The sequence below is a fragment of the Balaenoptera borealis genome (genome assembly GCF_965194805.1).
Source record: "Balaenoptera borealis genome assembly, chromosome: 17".
Lineage (NCBI taxonomy): Eukaryota > Metazoa > Chordata > Mammalia > Artiodactyla > Balaenopteridae > Balaenoptera > Balaenoptera borealis.
The window spans coordinates 35,118,159-35,141,968 of record NC_138876.1 but is presented as its reverse complement, the minus strand read 5'-3'; the positions used below and the strand labels follow the sequence as shown (position 1 = coordinate 35,141,968).

Here is a 23,810-nt window from a genome sequence, read left to right as displayed (position 1 = left end):
TCAACGTTTCACAGACATTTCACATTTGGTGCTATATGGTATTGAATCTAAGAAGCTATTGATTGTAAGTCACATTTATGTCCACCAAGATAAAAAAATTGCTTCCAGTTGAAGGCATTATACTAAAATACTGTTGATTGTAAGACACATCACAATTTCAGAGGTGTTAAAATAGGTTGAAAAATAATGTGATGGGGCTTCCCTGGTGGCGCAGTGGTTGAGAATCTGCCTGCCAATGCAGGGGACACGGGTTCAAGCCCTGGTCTGGGAAGATCCCACATGCCGCGGAGCAACTGGGCCCGTGAGCCACAATTACTGAGCCTGCGTGTCTGGAGCCTGTGCTCCGCAACAAGAGAGGCCGTGACAGTGAGAGGCCCACGCACCGCGATGAAGAGTGGCCCCCACTCACCGCAACTGGAGAAAGCCCTCACACAGAAACGAAGACCCAACACAGCCAAAAATAAAAATAATAAATAAATAATAAATTTAAAAAAAATAATAATAATGTGATGTATTAGAATAGCATCAAGAAGAATAAAATACTTAGAAGTAAACTTACCAAAAGAAGTGCAAAACTTACATTCTGAACACTAAAAAACATTGTTGAAAGATATTAAAGAAGACATAAATAAATGGAAAGGCATTCCATGTTCACGGATCAAAAAACTTATTATAAAGGTGGCAATAGTCCCCCAAATGCTCTGCATATTCAACACACTTCCCTATCAAAATCTCAACTGATGTCTTTGCATAAATCAACAAGGTTATTCTGAAGTTCATTTGGAAGTTCTAAGGAACCCAGATGTGGTATAGTAAGAAATGTATTTGGTCTTTTTCCCTGTCCCGTTCCTAAAAAGTTTCTAAAACCCCCAGAATGTTTGAATGATAGCAGTGTTTTTTGTAATTTATAAGAAGCTCCTTTAGAGCACCCCTGAATTTATGCTAATAAGATGATTTAGGTTGGGGGCCATAGATGGCCTCAGGATGGGGCCGGTCACCAGAAAAACCCAGGTATGAAATGATTAGAACTTTCAGCCCCACCCACTGACCTCAGGGAAGGTAAAGAGGAGAGGGCTGGAGATCAAGCTCTATGAAATCTCTTGAACAAGATTTGATGAGCCCTCCGGTTGGTGAATGGGGCCTTCACATGCTGGGAGGGTAGCACATCCCAGTTCCATGGGGACAGAGGTTCCTGTGTCTAGAGTCCTTCTGGACCTCACCCTCTGTCCTATGTAACATCTTTTATAATAACAGTTTAAACATAAGTCAATGTTTCTTTGAATTCTGTGAGCTGCTCTAGCAAATTAAATCAAAGCTACAGAGTGGATCGTGGGAACTTCTGATTTATAGCCCATCAGTCAGAAGTGCAGGTAACAACCTGGACATGCAATTGGCATCTGAAGTGGAACTGGCATCAGAAGTAGCAGTCTTGTAAGACTAAATCCTTGTAAGACTAAATCCTTAACCTGTGGGATAGGATGCTATCTGTAGGTAGATAGTGTCAGAGTTGAGGTACATTGTAGGACACCTACCTGGTGTTGCAAAATTTCTTGATGTTTGGACAACCTACATATCTGGTATCAGCAGTGAAGTAGGGTAGTGAAGTAAGTATTGAGAGTAGAGGACACACACAGGAGTGTTCTTCCTCACACCAGAAGAGCCAAAACAATGTTGAAAAGAGGAACAAAGTTGGAGGGCTTACACTTCCCAATTTCAAAACTTGCTACAAAGCTACAGTAATCAAGACTCTGGTACAGGCATAAGAATAGACATATAAATCAGTGGGATAGAATTGAAAATCCAGAAGTAAATCTTCACATTGATTTCAAAATAGGGGCCAAGAAAATTCAATGAAGAAAGGAACAGTCCTTTCAATAAACGGTGCTGGGACAACTGGATATTCAAATGCAAATAATGAAATTGGACCCCTACCTTGCACCATATACAAAAATAATCAAAAATGGATCATAAACCTAACTGTATACGCTAAAACTATAAAATTCTTAGAAGAAAATATAGGAGTAAACCTGCATGATCTTGGGTTAAGCAAAACCTTCTTAGCTATGACACTTAAAGCATTGATGACAAAAGACATAACCCAGTTAAAAAATGGGCAACAGATCTGATTAGGTATTTCTGCAAAGAAGATATACAAATGGCCAATATGTACAAGAAAAGATGCTCTCCATTATTAGCCAAAAGCAAAATCAAAACATTGAGATAGTACTTCACACCTACTAAAATGGCTACAACTGAGAATTCCCTGGTGGTCCAGGGTGGCCTCAGCGTGCAGCGGCTTGAGGCAGGATCTCAGTTCCCCAGCCAGAGATTGACGTCTGGCCACGGCAGTGAGAGTGCTGAATCCTAGCCACTAGACCATGAGGGCCAGTGGCCAGTGACAAGGGCCCTGGCCCATCAGCTTTGTAGAAATGAATTTCCACAAAGAGACGGAAAGTAGTGAAACAAGTAAAGTGTTTATTAGGACCTAAAAGAGTACTTGTGAATAGGCACACGTGGGCAGACTCAGAGGGAGGGTCGCACCCTTGTGGTAGTTTGAATCACTTATATGGGGCATTTCTTCCACATTTCCTCTGGCCAATCATCTTGCTTTGCCTGGTTCTGAGTCCATATTTGGTTTATCTCAGGGTCCTCCCCTGTGTGCACACGCATCTCTTAGCCAAGATGGATTCTAGTGAAGAGGCCTATGGGTAGGTTGACATCACTTACTATGGGGTGGTGTCCCCTCCCTTTTAGGCCCCCAAGAAGCCTTTCTGCACGTATGTAGTTGGGAAGGTCTCCTTGACTTCGAGAATGAGGAATATGTGGTCTCTTTATCTTTTATCTGGACAGGCTCAACTCCTCTTCGCTTTTGCCATTTATCTCTATCTTGGATTATCTGTCCACAGGGGACAGACTCCAGCTGCTCAGGTTGGGGCCCATCTATCTCCTGCCTCAGTTACTAGGACTCAGTGCTTTTACTGCCGTGGGCCTGGGTTCAATCCCTGGTCAGGGAACTAAAATTCTGCAAGCCGCGCGGTACGGCCAAAAAAAATTAATTAATAAAATAAAATAGAATGGCTATGATAAAAAAACAGACAATAAGTGGTGAACAGAATATGGAGAAACCAGAACCCTCACACACTGTTCGTGGCAGTGTAAAATAGCGAGTCCTTTGGAAAACATTCTGGCGGTTCCTCAAAAAAGTCAAACATAGAGTGACCATATGACGTAGCAATTCCAATCATAGGTCTATATCCAAGAGAAATGAAACATACATCTACACTGAAACTTGTACGTGAATGTTCAAAGCACCATTTTGGCTATTCATAATAGCCCCCAAATATAAATAACTCAAATGTTCAGCAGCTGACATATTGATGAATAAAATGTAGTATATCCATAAAATAGAGTATTATTCAGCCATAAAAAAGAATGGAGTTCTAATACCTGCTACAAAATGGATGAATCTTGAAAACATTATGCTAAGTGAAAGAAGCCAGTCACAAAAGATTAGATTAGGACTTCCCTGGTGGCGCAGTGGTTGAGAATCCGCCTGCCAATGCAGGGGACATGGGTTCAAGCCCTGGTCCCGGGGGATCCCACATGCCGCGGAGCGGCTGGGCCCGTGAGTCACAATTGCTGAGCCTGCGCGTCTGGAGCCTGTGCTCCATGACAAGAGAGGCCGCGATGGTGAGAGGCCCGCACACCGCGATGAAGAGTGGCCCCCGCTTGCCACAGCTGGAGAAAGCCCTCGCACAGAAACGAAGACCCAACACAGCCATAAATAAATAAATAAATAAATAAATAAATAAATTAAAAAAAAAAGATTAGATTAGATATTGCGTGATTGGATTTATACGAAATGCCCAGAATAGGTAAGTCTATAGAAACAAAGTAGATTAGTGGTTGCCTAGGGCTGGGAGAATTGCAGGGAAAACGGAAGTGACTGGTAATAGGTATGAATAAGTATGGATTATCTTTTGGGGATGATGAAAATGTCTTAAAATTGATTGTGGTGATGATTGCACAACTCTGTGAATATACTGAAAACCATTGAATTGTACACTTTGAGTGGTTTGTATGTGAATTATATCTCAGTAAAGCTGTTATATATTGAAAAAACCACTTGCTTTAGAATAATAAAGAGCATAGTGTCCAATATTCTCTCCACTGCCATGCCCACATCTCCTTCTCATCAATCTATCCTATCTCAATAAGGGCACTGCTATCCACTGGGATAATCATTTCGAAAGCCTCATTGTTAGTCCTGGTACTTATCAGTCCCTGAGCCCGCATTTCCAATCTATTGCCAAGTCATGTTGATTCAACTCTAAAATATACATCGACTCTGTCCACTTTTCACCACCTCCACTGCCATTATTCTAATCCAAATCACCATCTTTCATCTGCTTTGTCTGGGGCATGAACGTACCAGGAAGTGGAGAACTTCTCCAGCTCCGCCCTCCCACCCCTATTTTTTTTTTTTTTTTTTTTTCCGGCCGTGCCTGGCGGTTTGCGGGATCTTAGTTCCCCAACCAGGGATTGAACCCGGACCCACGGCAATGAAAGCGCTGAGTCCTAACCACTGGACCGCCAGGGAATTCCCTCCAGCTCCTCTTTAATACAATCACTTCTAGGCAATCAGAATGACCTTTCCAAAATAAGGATCTGCTCAGGACACTTCCGTGCTTAAAACCCTTCACTGGCCAGCCATGGCACACAGAATAAAATCCAGTACTCTCATCATGGCTCACAAAGCCTTGTCTGGGCTCCTGACACTTCTCTCTTGCTGTGCTCCAGCCTCAGTGGTCTTTCAGCTCCTCAAGCCTACCAAGTTCTTTCCGACCCTGGGGACATGATATATGGTCTACCCTCATTTGTGATATCTGTAATGTGCTTCTACCCCCTCCGTCTACTTTCTAGTCACTCTTCGATTTCCAGCAGAAATGTCACATTCTCAGAGAAGCGTTCCTTCCTTGAGCCCCCATCTAAACGAGGATTCCTCTGGTTTAGTGCTCTCATAACACCCTGTACTTTTCATCCTTAGGATTTACACTATGTAATTTATTGTAAATACAGTGTATATACATGTATATAGGTATATGTGTATATGTATATATATCTGTAGAATATACATAAAATGTCTTCTTTCCATTTGACTCCTAAAATAATAAAAATATGTAATACTTATATAGTTCCTACTATCTACCAGGCACTGTTACATGTGTTTTACATGTTTTGGTTTTTTTTTAATAAATTTATTTATTTATTTTTGGCTGCATTGGGTCCTCATTGCTGCGTGCAGGTTTTCTCTAGTTGCGGTGAGCAGAGGCTACTCTTCATTGTGGTATGCGGGCTTCTCATGGCAGTGGCTTCTCTTGTTGCGGAGCACGGGCTCTAGGCACGTGGGCTTCAGTAGTTGTGGCACATGGGCTCCATAGTTGTGGCTCGCAGGCTCTAGAGCGCAGGCTCAGTAGTTGTGGTGCACAGGCTTAGTTGCTCTGTGGCATGTGGGATCTTCCCGGACCAGGGCTCGAACCCATGTCCCCTGCATTGGCAGGTGGATTCTTAACCACTCAGCCACCAGGGAAGTCCCCGTTTTACATGTTTTGATTCATTTAATCCTCCCAACAACTCTTAGGTAAGTAAGGTACAAAATGGTTAAGTAAATGACCTAAGATTACATGGCTAAGGAGTAGAAAAGTTAAGATGTGACTCCTGGCACTCTGGTTCCAGAGGCTGGGCCACTGTCCTACACCATATGGGTAGGTTCTATATGAGTTCTTTTCACCCGCCGTGTGTAACCAACATTGAGCATAGTGTCTGGCATGCTGTAGGCATCCTATAAATACTTGTTGAATGAATATATGCCCGGATGATCCCTCCAAACTCGGTTAGGAGGCCTCTTAAGTACCGGAGAGAGTGCTATGAATAGCATTTATATAATGATAATAATGTAAATGTGGATCTAACCACAATTATAAATACAAATATACTTTTCCTGGGAGGATGGGGGAATGAGAAAACTCTGTGTGTGGTGAGGCCGTGTAGGGGGATGGGCTGAAAGAGAACTAAATTCTCCCCTACCATAAAGTCCCTAGATAATGCCCAAAACTGGGAAAAAACTTTCAAGAAATAATAGTATAAGAAGACTATTCAGGGCTTCCCTGGTGGCACAGTGGTTGAGAAGCTGCCTGCCAATGCAGGGGACACGGGTTCGAGCCCTGGTCTGGGAAGATCCCACATGCCGCGGAGCAACTGGGCCCGTGAGCCACAACTACTGAGCCTGCGCGTCTGGAGCTTGTGCTCCGCAACAAGAGAGGCCGCGATAGCGAGAGACCTGCGCACCGCGATGAAGAGTGGCCCCCGCTTGCCGCAACTAGAGAAAGCCCTTGCACAGAAACGAAGACCCAACACAGCCAAAAAAATAAAAATAAAATAAATAAGTAAATAATAAAAATAAAGGAATTCCTTAAAAAAAAAAAAAAAGAAGGCTATTCAGAGATATAGAGAAAAATACCAAAAGAATTGACTTAAAGAATTATAAGTAGCTGTGGTTGAAAAGAGAATTTGGCAGGTGGGAAAGCACTGTTTTTCATAACTAGTCTTGTAGGACTAGCTGAATTTTTAAACTGTGTGCATATGTTACTGTGATGAAACCAAAACTCAATGAAATGACTTTTATTTCAAATAATTTTCTATCTGTGTTTGCTTTCAGGCAGTATGCCTGTCATCACAGTGCTTCAGAAAGATACATGAATGTGGCCAGCCATCTCAAGCACCCTTGGCATCTCTCACGGTTAGAGCCTCTACTTTTCTCTCCCCATGAGCATATGCCTCAGGTTGCACTATTTCATTTTTCTGGTTCTCTGCGTACCATCTTTATCATTAGACTCTCAGGCAGCTGAATGAGCAAAGGAGAAGAGAGTATCCAAATTTAATGTGCCTGGCCTGCTGTCTTTCCATTATTACTCTTAAGCAGGGGGAAAACCAAAACAAAACAAGGAGATCAAGGATGAAGTGATTCATTCTTCTCCAGACATGAACTCATTGTCTATTGAGTGAGGACCTTTGCCTTGATCTTAAATGTAAAGCTGTCTCGGGCTGGGCAATGGTCTTGATGTTGTCTGAAGTCTGCTGAGAGCACTGGTGATGGCGGGATGACTCCATATAGAGAAATCTGTCTTGAGAATGACTCTCGTAGTTTTTCCTAACTTCTGATGACCTGCAGAGACTTTTTTCTTACGTCTCCACTTTGAACTATTACTTTGGAGGAGAGAAGACAAGACAAGAAAAAAGTTTCCTTACACTCTGAAATTTAACCTCTTTTTGGCTGAGAATGGTTACTAATGCTTTTAATTACGTGCTTAATTATATTCTATGTTTGATCTTAATAATAGTAAAGGCATTAAGACTCAGAAGAATTTTTATTTTATTATTATTTTTTTAACCAGGAATTTTTATTCTTTTTTTTTTTAAACATCTTTATTGGAGGATAATTGCTTTACAATGGTGTGTTAGTTTCTGCTGTATAACAAAGTGAATCAGCTCTACATACACATATATCCCCATATCTCCTCCCTCTTGCGTCTCCCTCCCACCCTCCCTATCCCATCCCCTCTAAGTTCAGAAGAATTTTTAATGACTGATTCCCCAGATATAAAATGAAAGTGTTGGTCTGAGTAACTTCCAAGACCCCTTCTAGTTTTTGAACTTCTATGACTTAATGACTCTACATGAACTTCAGGGTCTTTTAAAAGAACACTATTTATGAAAGGCAGCATAACAATCACTGCAAACTCCCTCCAGATGAAAATTTGAAAGCAAGGCTGCTTGCTATTTACTTATAAAATGAAAAGGTAATTTCTATATACCATAGGAGAGAACTAAGTGATGGAGGGATGAGTAAAAAATGGCATGAAAGGGAAAATACTTGTTTGAAATTTCTGTGACTGTATTAATCATGTTTTATTTTCTGTATATTATGAAGCTTTAATACTTTGGGGGCCTTCTAGCCCCAGGGAGAGACTGCACATCCCAGCGCTAGCTAATTCCTAAAGATAATAACAACTTACCTAGGAACATGCCTTTTGTATGCAAACCAACCAATCTCGCGTCTGCGTGGTGTGGCATGCCCTCTCCTCTCTGGAGACGTAAGTAGTCAATTCTTCTTTCAGTGGCATTGATCTCTCTGTATCCTCATTCAGTCACCTCTATAAATTAAAATCCCATGGGTACATTACAATGAAAAAACTCTAGTGTTTAAAGTACTAACTCTTGATTACTAGTAAAAGTATATATCCAGTGTGACATTCCCTGTAGGTTCATAATGGCTGAGATTTTCTTGTATTTTTGTTCAAAAAATTAAACTCTAATTGTTCTAAGTTGGTCAAATTGTTTATAAATACAGAATTCACTTAGGTCAGAGGCTGAAATGAATACATCAAAAAACACAACAAATCCAAAGGAACTTAATGGTATGTGATTCAAATAAACCTCACATACAAATTCTAAAAAAAAAAAAAAATCCCATGGGTACAAATGAGACAGTGACCTACGTTCAATTATGTCGTCTGTGTGAACTGGGACGGGGGGATTCCCTGTCCTCCATGTGTTACAGAGTCTAAGCTCATACTGCTCACCATACGACAGGCCAATAAACAAGAGACAAGCTGTTCGGGCAAGGAATAACGACTTTATTCAGAAAGCCAGCAAACTGGGAAGATGGTGGACTCATGCCCCAAAGAACCATCTTGCCTGAGTTAGAACTCAGGCTTCTTTTATACTAAACGGGGAGGGAATAAAGTCAAACACTTCCTGGTTCCCATAGGCCTCCGAGGGGTGTGTTAATTTCTTCCTGCCCGCAGTCATTCACAGGTGGACCTGGTCGGGATGTTTCCTGTGAACTAAACAAAGGTATTTTGGCTTAATGTTCATTACCTGGGAAGCAGGGTTCCCAGAGATGGGCCATTACATATAATTTAAGGTTATAGGCAATATCCCTTTAGTGATTAACTTGTAATAGAATACATAGGTTCTTCCCTATTAACACATGTTCCATATGGAGCTGAGAGGTTGGTTCACTTGCTTAGGACAACTTACAAAGGATCACCCAGACTTCTAATTCAGTCCCCATGTGTGCCATGTAGCTTTGCTTCATGTTCACACATCAAACCCCTAGACTAGGCCAAATTCTCAAAGTAAATGACTTATTTCAAAGTATAGGGTGACAAAGGCATTTGGAGATAGGGAAGAGAATGACAGATCATCACTGCAGCTATGACTTGTTTCTTCTGGAACAATTAGCCATAGAACATGCCCTACTGAAGCTGGGTCCCCAGTATAATCTTCCCATATAAAATTGAATTCATTATTGCTCAAAGCCTCCTAATGATAATAATAACAGCTATAATTTGGGCCCATGCTGTGTTACTCTAATCCTCACATCGGACCTTCACAGTACATCTCATTGTCCCAATTTACTGATGAAGAAACTAAGACTCCAAGATATTAATTTTCTTATCATCACACAGAAGGAGAACTAGTAAGTAAAAGAGCTAGGATTGAGAATCCAAATCTGATTCCAAACCTGACCTTCCTTCCCCCACACCACACAGCCTCAGGAATGGATTCCAGTGTGGAGAGTTCCTCTTCCATTTGGCTGAGAACCGCTGATGCCAGACTTAGAATGGCTAACGTGGGCAACATTGTTCTTTCTATTGTCACGACCATGCTCTGCTACTCATCTGGGTTGCACAGAGAAATTGCTTATCATTTCTGGCTCTTGTTTCTTAATCTGAAAAAAAAGTGAGGGACTTGGAGCAGGTGTCTTTTATGATAACAATTTGCATTTTTAAAATATGATTGTAACTTTAAGTATGATGTATGAGAAAATTTATATTTTATACACTTCTTATTCCCAAAGTAGATTTGGAGTACCCAAATACCCAAGTGTTAGTTTTATTTAGCTGACATTTTAACTTTTTTTCTTTCTTATAATTTCAGAAAGTCAACAGGGAACATGAATTGGTTAACATTAAAGAGAACTATCTTTAGTGGCTCGGAATTTAAAGTACAAATAAGAGAAGGATGTCTTTAATAAACAAATGATGTGTCATTTGGGACAAATGTAATATGATGTGTGGGTTCGTCCAACACAGTCATCAGGATACTTCATCATACTTGGCATAGTTAAAATTTCCAAGGTACATGTGTGTTCGTGTCAACCTTACTTAGTGTGTAATTTCACCACTGATTGGTGTCAGTGTTTTCAGCTGTCTTTCTGTCAGTGGGGTTGGACGGATATACACAGATCCTTCTCTTCCCTGATCCATCTTTTGATTTATGGCTTACTTGTGTCAGATGTTTGGCTCACTAGAAACTGTGATCATAATAGTGCATGATTATCTGACCCTCCAGGGGCCTAGTCCCATTAGCCTTAGAATCTAGTCAACTATCTTTACCTATCACTCCGTTCAGGAGATGTGAATTTTATGCATCAGCTGGGCAAGTTGTGCTACCTCATTATGCCTTAGTTACTACATTTTTTTCACAGGAATCATATCCTGTGATACTTAATGGAAGCCAATATTTTGCCTGATGGTATATGTTGACTGCAAGTAGCTGAATGGCTTATAAAATCATCCAATTAACTGGAGGGGAAGACAGTGTACAATGTTAAAAGCAGTTTTATGGACTAAAACCTAATTAAAACTAAGTTTAAAATTGGCTTTTTTAAAAAAAAAGAAATGTTTTAAATTTGTGGGAAAAAGATACAGGGAAAAGAAAGAGAAAGAAATTGAGAGAAATAGGAAGATAATTTTTTATTTTTTGGGATCAAAAGTTTTTGAGGAAATCTGCCTATTCTAATCCCTGACTTTTCTTGCTGTTCAATAAAATTTGCTGTAACATGATGATTCTGAGTTCTTTAATTGTGAGACAAACTGTCTTTTGCTGTTATATTATTATTGTAATTAGAGAGTATTTTTCAGCTGACACAGCATTTCTTTTTTCATAACATAAAGGCTTAGCCTGAATTGTGACCAAGAAGTGGTAGAGTTAAAACGACAGATCATAAACACGTATTGAAATGTGACTGACGGTAGCAGGTCCAAAATATTAGAAATGCAGCTGAATAAGCATTTGAAGCAGGGTGTGATTCTAAATAACACCAATATATCTGGTTCCTGCCTAGTTAGGAAAGGGATGAGTAGACTTGCTAGACGAGTTGAACGGAGACTAACTCAAAGCCCTGAAATTGTGAGAATGTTCTCACATTCTGTTCCCATAGGATAGCATTTGTCAGGTTAAAAAAAAGAAAAAATTGCCATGCAATGTACTTTCAACAAAACATAAAAGAGACTTTAGGATTTTAATGTTAAAGTGGAGTTTTGGTATTATCAGTGCAGTTAGTTTTTGAGAGCAGTTGGTTGATGTTTTTCATCTTATAGCTCAATACTCCACAGGCCATGTCACTGACTCCTTTATGCCAAAAATCTCTTGAGCATCCCAGTAGCATGATTCATCTGCAGAAGTACTAACAGAGAGTCATTTTCCATCATCCAAAAAGATGATTGTTCTATTTGCTAAACAGAATTCTGGCTCCATAAATTTGATTTTTATTTTCTTATTCATCCTCTTCTTCCTTCCAAACAAAAAATAATTTAGGCAACTGTTGACATTTTCTTAATGCATCATTGCTTCATTGCCATCTTTTTTGCTTTTTAATAAATTTATTTATTTATTTATTTATTTATTTATTTATTTGCTGCATTGGGTCTTCGTTGCTGCGTGTGGGCTTTTCTCTAGTTGTGGTGAGCGGGGGCTACTCTTTGCTGTGGTGCGCTGGCTTCTCATTGCGGGTGGCTTCTCTTTGTTGCGGAGCACGGGCTCTAGGTGCGCGGGCTCCAGTAGCTGTGGCATGCGGGCTCAGTAGTTGTGGCTCGCAGGTTTAGTTGCTCCACGGCATGTGGACCAGGGCTCGAACCCGTGTCCCCTTCATTGGCAGGCGGATTCTTAACCACTGCGCCACCAGGGATGTCCTCATTGCCATCTTAAAGCATGTGTCAGAGGAGGGAAATGTAGAGGGATTGTCTTAAATCAGGGTGCAGACCAATTAGGAATCCCTCTGGAAAATTACTGGAGACAAATCAGGGCCTGCTCAAATGGAATAATCATGAGCTCCATCTTATGTATAAAATGGATGTTGATTTCTATGAATAACTCAAATTGTCTAGTCTACGTATTAACGTCTTTGCAATTATATGTAGGGAATATTTTTTCTTGTTCTCTTTACATAGCTACTTTGAAATCTTCAGCACAGCAGGTTAAGCATTTGAGAGGAGGAGTACTTAAAGATCTGCTAACAGCGATAAAGAACTTAGAAGCTCCGTGGCTTCTGAGTTCTGGCGTAAGAAGGGAGGCTGAAAGCACTGTGAGATGAATGAGAGTGATGGATGCGCTTGGTTCATCATGTGAGCAGTGAGAAAGGATAACTGCATAGTCATTCTCTCACACATAAATAGAAGATAACCTCTGAGAGAGAGAGAAATTGTGCAAACGAGCATGGCAAATTAGAATAATCACCATTTTTTAAAAAAGCAAATATCCTCAGGCATATTTGCTTCAGATTTAGATTGCACCTTAAGTTCTGTGTCCTGTATAGTGAATTTCATGTTAAAAGCCTGCAAATCTTTTCTAGTAACAGAAGTAATAAGATATTTTCCATTACTCACTTAAATTAGAAGTGTGCAAGTTTTCTGTGATTCCATTTCTCTGCCCCCTGGTGGATTTTACTTAAAACTGCGGTAGTAATGTCCTGGCTATGAGCATGTCAGCTGATGTTTATGTTTTATGATTTATCTCATTTGAATTTTTCCAAATGATTGATACTGTTAATAAACACTTTTAAAGCCCATCATAGGTTAGTAATAAAAATCCCAAGGATACCTAGGTCCCTTTTAAGACTCTTTTTAAAAGAATTTTTATTATTAGATTATTTTTTACTTAGGCCCATTTCTAAGCAGAAATAGAGTGGTCATAACTTTGGGCAAGAGTCTTGGTTAAGGTTTCTGATTTCTTTCAGATTTTTTAAAAGGCAAAAACTTTCGTGCATCCAGGAAAGCTGAAAGACTTTTACAGTACATCACTGTATACTCCCACAGAGATTCTACCATTCACATTTTACTTTACTTGCTTTCTCACATATCATGCATATACCTAGCCCTCTGTCCATCCTTTAAACGAATTTTAAATTAAGTTGTAGACATCAGTACACTTCCCCCTAAATGCACCCTATTAGTGAATGTTTGCTTGCTTATCATATAGACCCTATGATTTATGACTGATTCTTTCTTTGGTCACTAGGAAGCTTAGGAATTGTGACCTACCTACTTTGCAATAATTTCTGGTATATTATATTTTTGTGTATGTTACCCATGACTTCATTTTACAATGCCATCCATGATTTTCTCTAAATCTCTTCTTTTTAAAAAAACCTATTTTGATCCTTCTGTATTTTGTAAACTTCCTCAAATAAATTCTGGACTAAGGTTAAAATAAAATTAGGCTGGTTTGGTATACTGTTTAAAGCACTGATTATTCAAAGATAATGTTGCTAGTAATTGCCATGTATATATTTATAAGAAATTGGAAACGTTTGTAACAGAGGTGAATCACAAGAACAGATTAAATACCATTCTTTTGTAATTAGGGTTATTAGAGTTGCTAGGCATTTAGTAGTAGCAGCATTATTCACAATAGCTAAAGGGTGGAAACAGCCTAAGCACACATGAACAGATGAATGGATAAACAAACTGTGGCATATACATATGATGGAATATTATTTGGCCATGAAAATGAAATTCTGATACATGCTACAACATGGATGACCCTTGAAAACATGCGAAGTGAAAGAAGCCAGACACAAAAAGACAAGTATTGTATGATTCCACTTGTATGAAGTATTTAGAATAGACAAGTTCATAGAAACAGAAAGTAGAATAAAAGTTATCAGGGCTGGGAGAGGGAAATGGGGAGTTATTGCTTAATGTTCATAGGGTTTCTGTTTGGAGTGATGAAAGAGTTTTGGGAATTGATAGTGGTCATGGTTACACAACATTGTAAATGTACTTAATGCCGCTGACTTTTACATTTAAAAGTGATCAAAATGGTGAACCTCATGTTATATCTATTTTACCAAAATAAAAACTTTTTTAAAAAGCAGGTTAAATATCATTCTTTTTGCGATTAGGACAATTAGAGTTGCTAGTCTTTCAATGGGTTGTTTGTAGTTGCCATGCAGTTTTTCCACAAGGCATCCTAGAACTCATACCACACAGTTGATCATTACAAACAAGGTAACGTTTTATTAAAGGAACAATTTTATAATTGAAAATTACATTTCAGGGTACATGACCAAGGAAGCAGTATTATGTAAATTGCAGAGATGACCAGAAATATGCCATAAAAGCCAGGACACTACAATAATTGTCGCAACTTGGGGCTATTGTGTGTGTTCCCACACGAAGAGCACAGTAGGGAAAGGCAGCCTAATGGTGACCCTGGGTATGTTCAGAAAAATGGTCTGCCCCAGGGGTCAGAGCAGTGAGCAGGTAGTCTGGAAAGGGAGCCATGACAGACAGACAGGCAGACAGTTCTACCTGTGTTACATTACCTCTAGCCATGACAGGTAAAGGCAGACAGGAAGTAGACACCTGGAAGGCTTACATATGAGGGGCAAGGTCCCACCCACTGCAAGAAGCACACAGCAGGACTCCAATTCCAGGATAGAGCTAAGGATTTACTCAGTGTCACATATCAAGAACACGGAAATAGAGTGCCTGGGAAAGCTATCAAAAGCCTTGATAATAATTATATACTTCAATATAAAAACTTATTGATAAGGCATTTATTCCACAGAAGTAATTATTTAGCATAAAGATGTAACTATTAGTACAAAGATTCTTATAACAATAGTGCTTAAAATAATACAAAATTATGATTAACTTAAATGCTCAACAATAAGGATATCCATCCAGCAAAATAACTGGAGCCATTAAAAATGCTGTTGTGGAAGCATTCGCAGAGGCATGTAAGTAAAAATGCTTCCACTTTTATATATACTATAACTATTCCTTGGTTAGATATGCAAGTACTCCACTGAACAAATCAAAGGAGATTACACTGCCAACATTATATATCTGAAGCTACCTACGTTACTCAAAAATTCTTACGGTTGCAGAGTAAGCTCATGGGATAAGAGGGGTCTTTCTTTCACTCATTTCATCTAACGATATTAAAGTATTTTACTACCTTTGTATATTTTACAGAAAGAACACTTTTATAAAGTTTTGCGTAAATGCAGAGGCAAAAGACTGTATTAAAATGTTTGCTTCTATTATTGCAGAGGGGAGAGGGGCCCTGCTCAGTAATAAATCCACTTTCATTCATTCAGTCATTCATCAAACACCTGCCATGTGCCCAGCATTGGTTAACACCAAACAGAACTCTTGGTTATAGGCTGCTTACATTCTAAGGGGGAGGGTGGGACAGACCACCAATAAGTAACCATACAGTATTGTAGGTAGTGATAGATGCTATTAAAAAATTGAACAGGAGAGAGCAAGACTGGATGGGAAGGCTGCTTAGGCAGAGTGTTCAGGAAAGTGCTCTCTCTGAGAAGCAGATGTATAACCAGCCATGTAAGTCATTGCCAGGAGGAAGTATCCCACACTTGACACTTCTATAAAATAATAAACAATGTCACTTCATACAGTCTATACTTATTTGCTCTCTGTTCAAGTATGACACGATGCTGGTGGTGTGCTATTGAGAAGAAATTTTCAATAAATGTCATTCTTGACTCTTTGGTCATCTGCAATTAGATCACTTCAAAGTGATCTTTGGTGAACTTCACCAAAAAGCCGTAAAAGATATCACCAGGTCATTAATTCGGACTTTACAAAGTGAGCTTCAAAATTCTGCCCAGAAAATTTCTAGGACACGGCTCTAAGTGGACTCCGTCCCATAGCTGCCGGCTCAGGGCACACATGCCCGGCTTTGGCTGGGGAGATGGGCAGGATGTCCCAGGCACCCAGCCAGTGCCACAATAGCTCCTCCCCTTCCTCACCCATCCCCCATCAGACCCTGCATGAGACCAGGTTTGTGCCAGCCGATCTGTTAGAGACAACAGAGTTCTTTTTATTCACTTATTCAGTGAATATTTACTGAGAGTTCGGTGTGTGCTGGGCTCTGGGGGTAAAACAGGGAGAGAGACAGAAACACTCCCTGTGCACAGAGCTTGTAGCCTAGAGGGAAAGGCGGACAACTAACAACCAGCAGTTACAACAAATTGTAACAGTGTTATGGTAAGGTGCCATGGGGCCCCCAAGCAGGGCCCTGCTTGGTATAGAGGTGTCAGGAAAGGCTTCCTGGAAAACGTGCTGTTTGTTTAAGCTGGGCTGAGAGGTTGAGTGGGAGTCAACTAGGACAAGGAGGGAAGACTGGAGAAAAGAGGGTTCTGAGTGGAAGGAACTCGGGAATGCTTGGAGGTTCAGTACTGGACTCTGAGGGGATGCACGTTCCTGTAGCTGCAGCACAGAGCCGTGGAGAGTGGGGAGGCGAGGGGACTTCTCAGGTCTCTTCGCCCAGTACATTTTGAACAGAAAAATTTCAAACATACACTGACGTAGAGAGAATACGTAATGAATCCCTAAACCCAGCACCCAGCTTCCATAATTATCAACTCATGATCAATCGTGTTCTCTGTACCTCTTCTGCTTTACCAACCCCCCCTCCTCCACTCCTTGGGTTATTTTGAAGCACATCTCAGATACTGTTTCATTTGTAAATATTCTTTGATTTATTCTGTATTACTTCTTCTCTAGCTCCTGGTACAGTATCTGCTCATGGTAGGTGCTCAGTAACTAAGTAGACTTGTTGGGTGAACCAATAAACAATTGAGTGGATGAGAGAAAGGCAGGCAGGTGACGGAGTTTGGACTCAGTTGTGTGGGCACTGAGAAGGCCGTACAGGGTGTTGAATTGGGGAGTGACATAAAGCGGTCACTCTACTGAAAGTGGAGGAAGAATTGGAGGTGGACACTGCCACCACAGAGGGATTTCTAGGAGGCTGCTGTACAAAGCCTGGCAACCAGATTACAGTTATGTGTGGGAGACGGTAAGAAGCTGGAAGAAGGGAGGGGAAGGGCAGAAGAAAACCCCCAAACACCTAGAGAGAGAGAGGAGAGGAAGGAACGTAGACCGGGAGACAGAACAAAGGAAAGAAGTGAGTCAGAGAAAGATGAAGGAAAGGTATAAAAGGGGCATATGCTAAGAAGTGCTAAGGCAGAGGGGTGCAGAGGGCACGGGGGACGGGGGCAAGAGGTTCTTACAGAGATTCTCACTGTGCCAGGCCAGACCAATGCCAGCTGGAGGGGACCGTTTCCTGCCAGCTCTCTTTGCCACTGTGGGTGAAGTGCCAGCAACACTCAAGGCGAGAAGTCTGGTGTCAGTATTTGATCCAAGAAGCAGGGGTGGTGGGGAGGGGCGGAGGACTGGCACAAGTGTAGCATAGTACTTCTCAGGCTTGCGTGGGTCTCCAAGGGGCATCCGGACCATACGGGGGAGGTGAAATCCAGGCAGGAAAAGAGCTGGCAGGAAGCAGGCTGAGGGGAGAGCCTCCAGCCAACTTCGCAGAGGTTCAGGGCCAGGTCCTCTCCCTGAGGGAGCTGGAATGGGAACAGAGCATCGGGACTCTGGGCAGATGACCAATGTCCATGGCACATCCAAGTGCTGTTTAATAGAATGTCAGTGGCTCAAGGATCTCACAGACACTGGTGACAGGGGAGGGGGCAGGCACCCCGTCCCCAGGCGCACAAAGGTACGGGAGCCACTTGCTGTGTGTAGGTCCCACTTCCAGACCTTCAGCTCAGGGCATCGGAAAAGCAGATCTTGAAGTGAACAGCCTTGAAAACCCAAAGCTTGGCAGGCAGGGGACCACTATTTGAAATATTCCTATTTTCTAAACTGGCAAGATTTAATAAGGTTTCCTAACCGTTGTGAATATTCACTTGTTTTAGGGTTCAACAAACATGGGGGCTGCCTCCGCTCTCTGAGCTAGACGGTGCTGCAAGGACTTCCCTCAATTCAGCTGGCCTCTTAGCCCACCCCTTCCTCTGCGGCCTGAGGTGGGTGAGTCCTTGGCTAGTAGGTGACAGTCGTTGGTCTGTGTTTGTTTATTGCGGGGAGCGATCTCCCCCAGCTCCTAAGCCTGCGTGGACGGAATTTGTTCCTGGTCTTCATTTTCTTTCTGCACTGGCAAGACGCTGCCACCTGGAAGAGCGTTTGCGGATTCCACCTTCCCCTGGGTGGAGACTGACCTTGGACGGGGGTTAGCAGGCCCTGAGCTGTGCTTCCTAACCAAGCCTTCATCGGCAGCAGAGGTGGCCTTTGGTTAGCTCTCTGCCACTTCTCCAGTCCAGAACTTGGGGACTTGCTGTTCTTAGGCCTGGGAGGACCTGGAGAATGCTACATGTAGGCGAGCCTTGGCTTCTGGCAGAAGAGGAAGACGTCCTGACTCCCTCAGGGACTTTGTTACTCCCTCAGGACTGGTGGTGAGATCCCCTGACACTGGCTTTTTGGTGATATACATGCACAAGTTTCTCCCAAACTCTGTAGGGAGACATTTGGATCAAAAGAGAAACTAACAGGAACAGTAAACAAAAGAGGTCCTAAGCAAGGGATTGGTGGATGTCGTTCGTATTCCCTTGGGACAAACCACATATATCTAATAGACAAGGGAACAGCACACTAAGATTTTCTCGCTCAAGAACGCTGGTCACAATCTACTGTGCTCTTTGTTCCTGTAAGAAAGATGGTCTGTGACGCTGTAGATGCTGGGAGCTTCAGGGCCCCCTTTGACATTTTTCCTACTTCTCTCCCTGTCTCTCCAGATGGGGCTGGATCAGATCGAATGTGAACCTCTGCCCTCTAGTCTGAATGTCTGTGCTTTGAGCTGGTGCCCCTAATGGTACAATACAGTAATAGCTCAACATGCATTAGCAGAAAATGGTTCTAGATAAGGGCGTTTTCTCTGAAACATGACAATTTGATTCCTGAAATTCATGGTTTGTAGCCATTTTAGAAAGAAAGCTTTCAACAATACGTACTCATTACTCTGCCTTAGTTAACAGAATGAGTGGGGTATAATTTGAAGTTCTGTTAATTTAGGATTGCTGTTGTTATCCTATTCGGCCTGTGGAGGAACATGGCCCGTCTTTTCCCTGAATTCCACCAGATTATCTCCACCGGTCAAAGAAGCAGCCATCTTTGTCCCTGCTTCTGTTTTAGTAGTTTAAGTTTAGCAGTTTAATAGTTAAATAGTTAAGTTTAAGACTTTGGCACCAGTCTCCCTTTAGTAGGCTCTCTAAACCTACAGCTACTCATAGAATGAGAATTTTTAGAGCTAGAAGGAAATGGGAGCCTTTAGTCTTTGATTGTCACCGAGGGCGGAACTGCAGGTTGCCAAGGAAACCAGAGAATGCAGTGTTGTTTGTAACATGAAGTCAAAATTATTCTCTGTGCATCTGAAGGAAAAAAGTATCAAGACTTTGTCACAGGGACTTCCCTGGTGGCGCAGTGGTTAAGAATCTGCCTGCCAGTGCAGGGGACACAGGTTTGAGCCCTGGTCCGGGAAGATCCCACATGCCGCGGAGCAACTAAGCCCGTGTGCCACAACTACTGAGCCCGCATTCCACAACTACTGAAGTCCACGTGCCTAGAGCCCGTGCTCCGCGACAAGAGAAGCCACCACAATGAGAAGCCCCCACTCACCACAACTAGAGAAAGCCAGCACAGTAACAGAGACCCAACACAGCCAAATATAAATAAATAAATCTTAAAAAGAAAAAGAGATGACTCAGTTCTAAAAAAAAAAAGACTTCGTCTCAGTTGTCTTTTGGAGGTCAGAGTCTTTTAAACTGATTTACAGTTTATTTTCATGGTCACTATAAATCTGGAACCAGGCCCAGATTCTATCCCCTCTGAAGCAAGAGTAAGCGTAATAGGGTTTGCAACCATCTCCATTCCCATCTAAGGCTCACGTGCCTCTGGAGTCAATGTCAGATGCAGCCAGAGGTAACACTGGGTACTTGGGAGGCGTACGAAATAGTCCACGTGGAAGGTTAGGGAATCATGATGGGAACAGAGGAGCACCCATGTTCATCAGATGTTCCAAAGTGAGAATTGGCTGGTTTGGTGACTGGTTTCTGGATAAAGTGTGATGGGGCAAGTAGTCCCAGGTAAGCCAGCAATCTAACTTGGCTGTGACACAAACCAAGATTTAGAGCACAAAGATAGGAGCTATATGAAAAGTGTAGACAGCAGGTTTCTCTTTGTACATGGGTTTGAGGGGACATGCAGGGGAAATACAATCATCCCTGGCTTAACAAACATTCAGATCACAACTATTCTGAAAGATATTTACAGAATTGCCCCAACTGTGAAGGTCAGGTGGTAGAAAGATGCAGGACATTAGTTCTCTTGGGCCAGGTTCTTCCACTAATAAGCTATGTTCCCTTAAGCAGGTCATAACTTTTCTGCAACTTCCATTTTTTAAAGTATCTAACATGAGAATATTTTCAAGGTGTGTTTTAACTGTGACAACTATAGCGAGATGTGCTTTGATTTGCTCTGTCTCCTTTCCCAGGGTGGTATACTTGCTTGTTTTTTCAGTCAATACATTTGTGTATTGCCAGGAAGACAGCTGTGTCAGTCAGTCTCACAGATTTCTCAGCCAAGTTTATTAGAATCCCTGTGGCTCTGTCAGTGTATTGCTTTCCTGGTAGGGATTGAACTTAGTGCATTGTGTGATGGTTACTTTCTATTTCCTTAATTTCTCTTTCTGATACTTCGTTGTTAAGTGTATAGAAATGCAACAGATTTCTGTATATTAATTTTGTATCCTGCAATTTTACCAAATTCCTTGATGAGCTCTAGTAGACTTCTGGTGGCATCTTTGGGATTTTGGTTACTTTCTAAAATAGTGAGAGGACTAGACTTCCAGCACTGTGCTAGTTCATTTGCTAAACCATCTCTGGGACTCATTTGTTATTGTGCAAACTTAGGAAGGTTTTTTTCTTTCTTTAAATTGTGGTAAAAAAAAATCATATAACATGAAATTCACCATTTTAAAGTGTACAGTTCAGTGGCGTTTAGTACATTCACAATGTTGTGCAATCATCATTATTATCTAGTTCCAGAATGTTTTTATCACCCCCAAAGGAAATCCCATCCTTATTAAGCAGTCACCCTCCATTTCCCCCTCCCCCAGCCCCTGGCAATCACTCATCTGCTTTCTGTTTCTATGGATTTGCCTGTTCTGAACATTTCATATGAATGGAATCATGCAATATGTGTCCTTTTCTGTCTGGCTTCTTTCCCTTAACATGTTTTCAAGGTTCATCTATGTTGTAATACGTTTCAGAGCTTCATTCCTTTTTATGGCTGAATGCTATTCCATTGTATGGATATACCATATTTTGTTTATCCATGCATTTGTTGATGGACATTTGAGTTTTCTCCACCTTTTGGCAATTGTGAATAGTGTTGTTATGAACATTTGTGTACAAGTTTTTTTGAACACATCTTTTCAATTCTTTGGGGTATATAATTGGGAGTGGAATTCCTGGGTCATATGGTAATTCTATGTTTAACTTTTTGAGGAACTGCCAAACTGTTTTCCACAGCAGGTGAACTATTTTACACTCCCACCAGCAATGTGGGAGGGTTCTATATCCTCACTAATACTTATTATCTTCCAACTTTTTGATTATAGCCATCCTTCAGGGTGTGAAGTAGTATCTCATTTTAGTTTGAATTTGTATTTTCCCAGTGACTAATGATGTTGGTTAACTTTCCATGTGCTTGTCAGCCATTTGTATATCTGCCTATTGAAATTTTTTGCCCATTTTTTTTTTCATTGAATTGTTTGTCTTTTTGTTGTTGAGTTGTAAGAGTTTTTTATATATCTGGATAATAACACTTACTAGATATATGATTTGCATATATTTCTCCCATTCTGTTGATTGTCTTGTCATATATTTAATGGTGTCCTTTGAGGCACAAAAGTTTTTAATTATGATGAAGTCCAATTTATCTATTTTCCTTTGTTGCTTGTGTTTTTGGTGTCATATCTAAGAAATCATTGCCAAGTCTAAAGTCATGAAAATTTACCTCTATGTTTTCTTCTAAGAGTTTTATAATTTTAGTTCTTATATTTAGGTCTTTGATCTATTTTGAGTTAAATTTTGTATATGGTCTGAGGTAGTGGTCCAACTTCATACTTTTCCATGTATACATGTAGTTGTCCTAGCAACACTTGGAAGGTGTTTACATCTATTGGTTTAATTCCACAGCAGCTAACCAACTGTGCTATGATTTCCATATATTGTGGCCATGTATAGTGAACACTGTTGGTTGCCTATCAGTATTATTCCTTCTTTCTTTCTAACAGAATCCTACTTTTGTTTAGGTATTTACTTCTCTCCCACGTGATTCAGGGTAAAGTGATCCCACTATGTGCCCTAGATCCTGCTAAACCTAAGGCTGTTGTTCTCATAGTGTAGTCCCTAGAACCCTTTCAGGAGTTCCGTGAGATCAAAACCATCTTCATAATTATACTAAGACATTATTTGCTCTTTTCACTTTAGCTGACATTTGCAAGGATGATGCAAAAGCATTGATGGGTAAAACTGCTGGTGCTTTAGCACGAATCAGGTCAGTGGCACATACTGTACACTCTATGGTGGTATCGATGTATTCTTGCATTCCACCATGAACTTGCAGGGGGAAAAAAAAAGCAACTAGTTTCACTTAGTGTCCTTGATGAAGTAAAAAAAAATTTAATTCTATGAAAATTTGATCCTTGAGTATACATCTTTTTGATCTCTGTATGAAAAAACTGACAAGTATTCATAAATCCCTTCTCTGCATATTAAAGTATGATGGTCATCTCGAGGGAAAGCACTTGTGTGATTGTTTGGGCTGTGAGTTATTTCAGCTCCTCTTTTACTTGAGAGAATGACTGATAAACTGTGGTTACTTATGCTTGAGTATTTGGCAGACGTTATCTGGAACGTGGACAAAGTGAGCCACTTCAGGGTAAACAATGGGCAGTATTTGTTATCAGTGATAAGGTCAAGCTGTTGAGCAAAATTAGAATTTTGGAAAATTTGCATGTGTACAGCTTCCCAATATTTACTGATAGTTTCCCAATGTAAAGACTTTTCTAAGATCAGTGGTGGTATTAGTTAATTGGATTATTTTGATATGTTATAATGAAATGTGTCAATATTTGGAAGACCTGTATAACGCAGTGGACTAATATTTTTCAAATGACCAATGACTTTACAAAATTATGCATGGGCTAAAGATCCATTCAAGGTGCAAGATACAGACCAATAGGTATTAATACCGTTTGACAGAATATAAAAAGTTATTGATATGGTTTCAGACCCACATTATAACTAACCTTCAGGAAACTGATCTTGAGTTTGAGTAGAATATCAAAGAAGAATATCAACAATTATATGAAAAGGCTATTAAAATACTTCTCCCTTTTGTAACTACGTATCTGTATAAGACCAATTTTCTCCCATATACTTCAACCAAAACAACATTGAATATTCCTCAGTTTTAGTTTTTACTACAACAAATATTAATAAATATAACCCACATAAACAGCGTAAAGGAATCCTGAGACCAAAAGTTTTGAGAACTGCTGGTCTAAGCCATAATGGTATCATTGAATCA

At 40.7% G+C, this 23,810-nt stretch overlaps 1 long non-coding RNA gene across 1 annotated transcript in view; it reads left to right on the top strand.

Moving 5' to 3' along the window:
* LOC309615178 overlaps nucleotides 1-497 on the top strand; it is a 43,342-nt gene extending 42,845 nt beyond the window's left edge. Inside the window, exon 2 of the long non-coding RNA XR_014236593.1 lies at nucleotides 291-497. This is a non-coding gene — a long non-coding RNA (uncharacterized lncRNA). The remainder of the gene's footprint in view (nucleotides 1-290) is intronic.
* The last annotated feature ends 23,313 nt before the right edge of the window (nucleotides 498-23,810 follow it).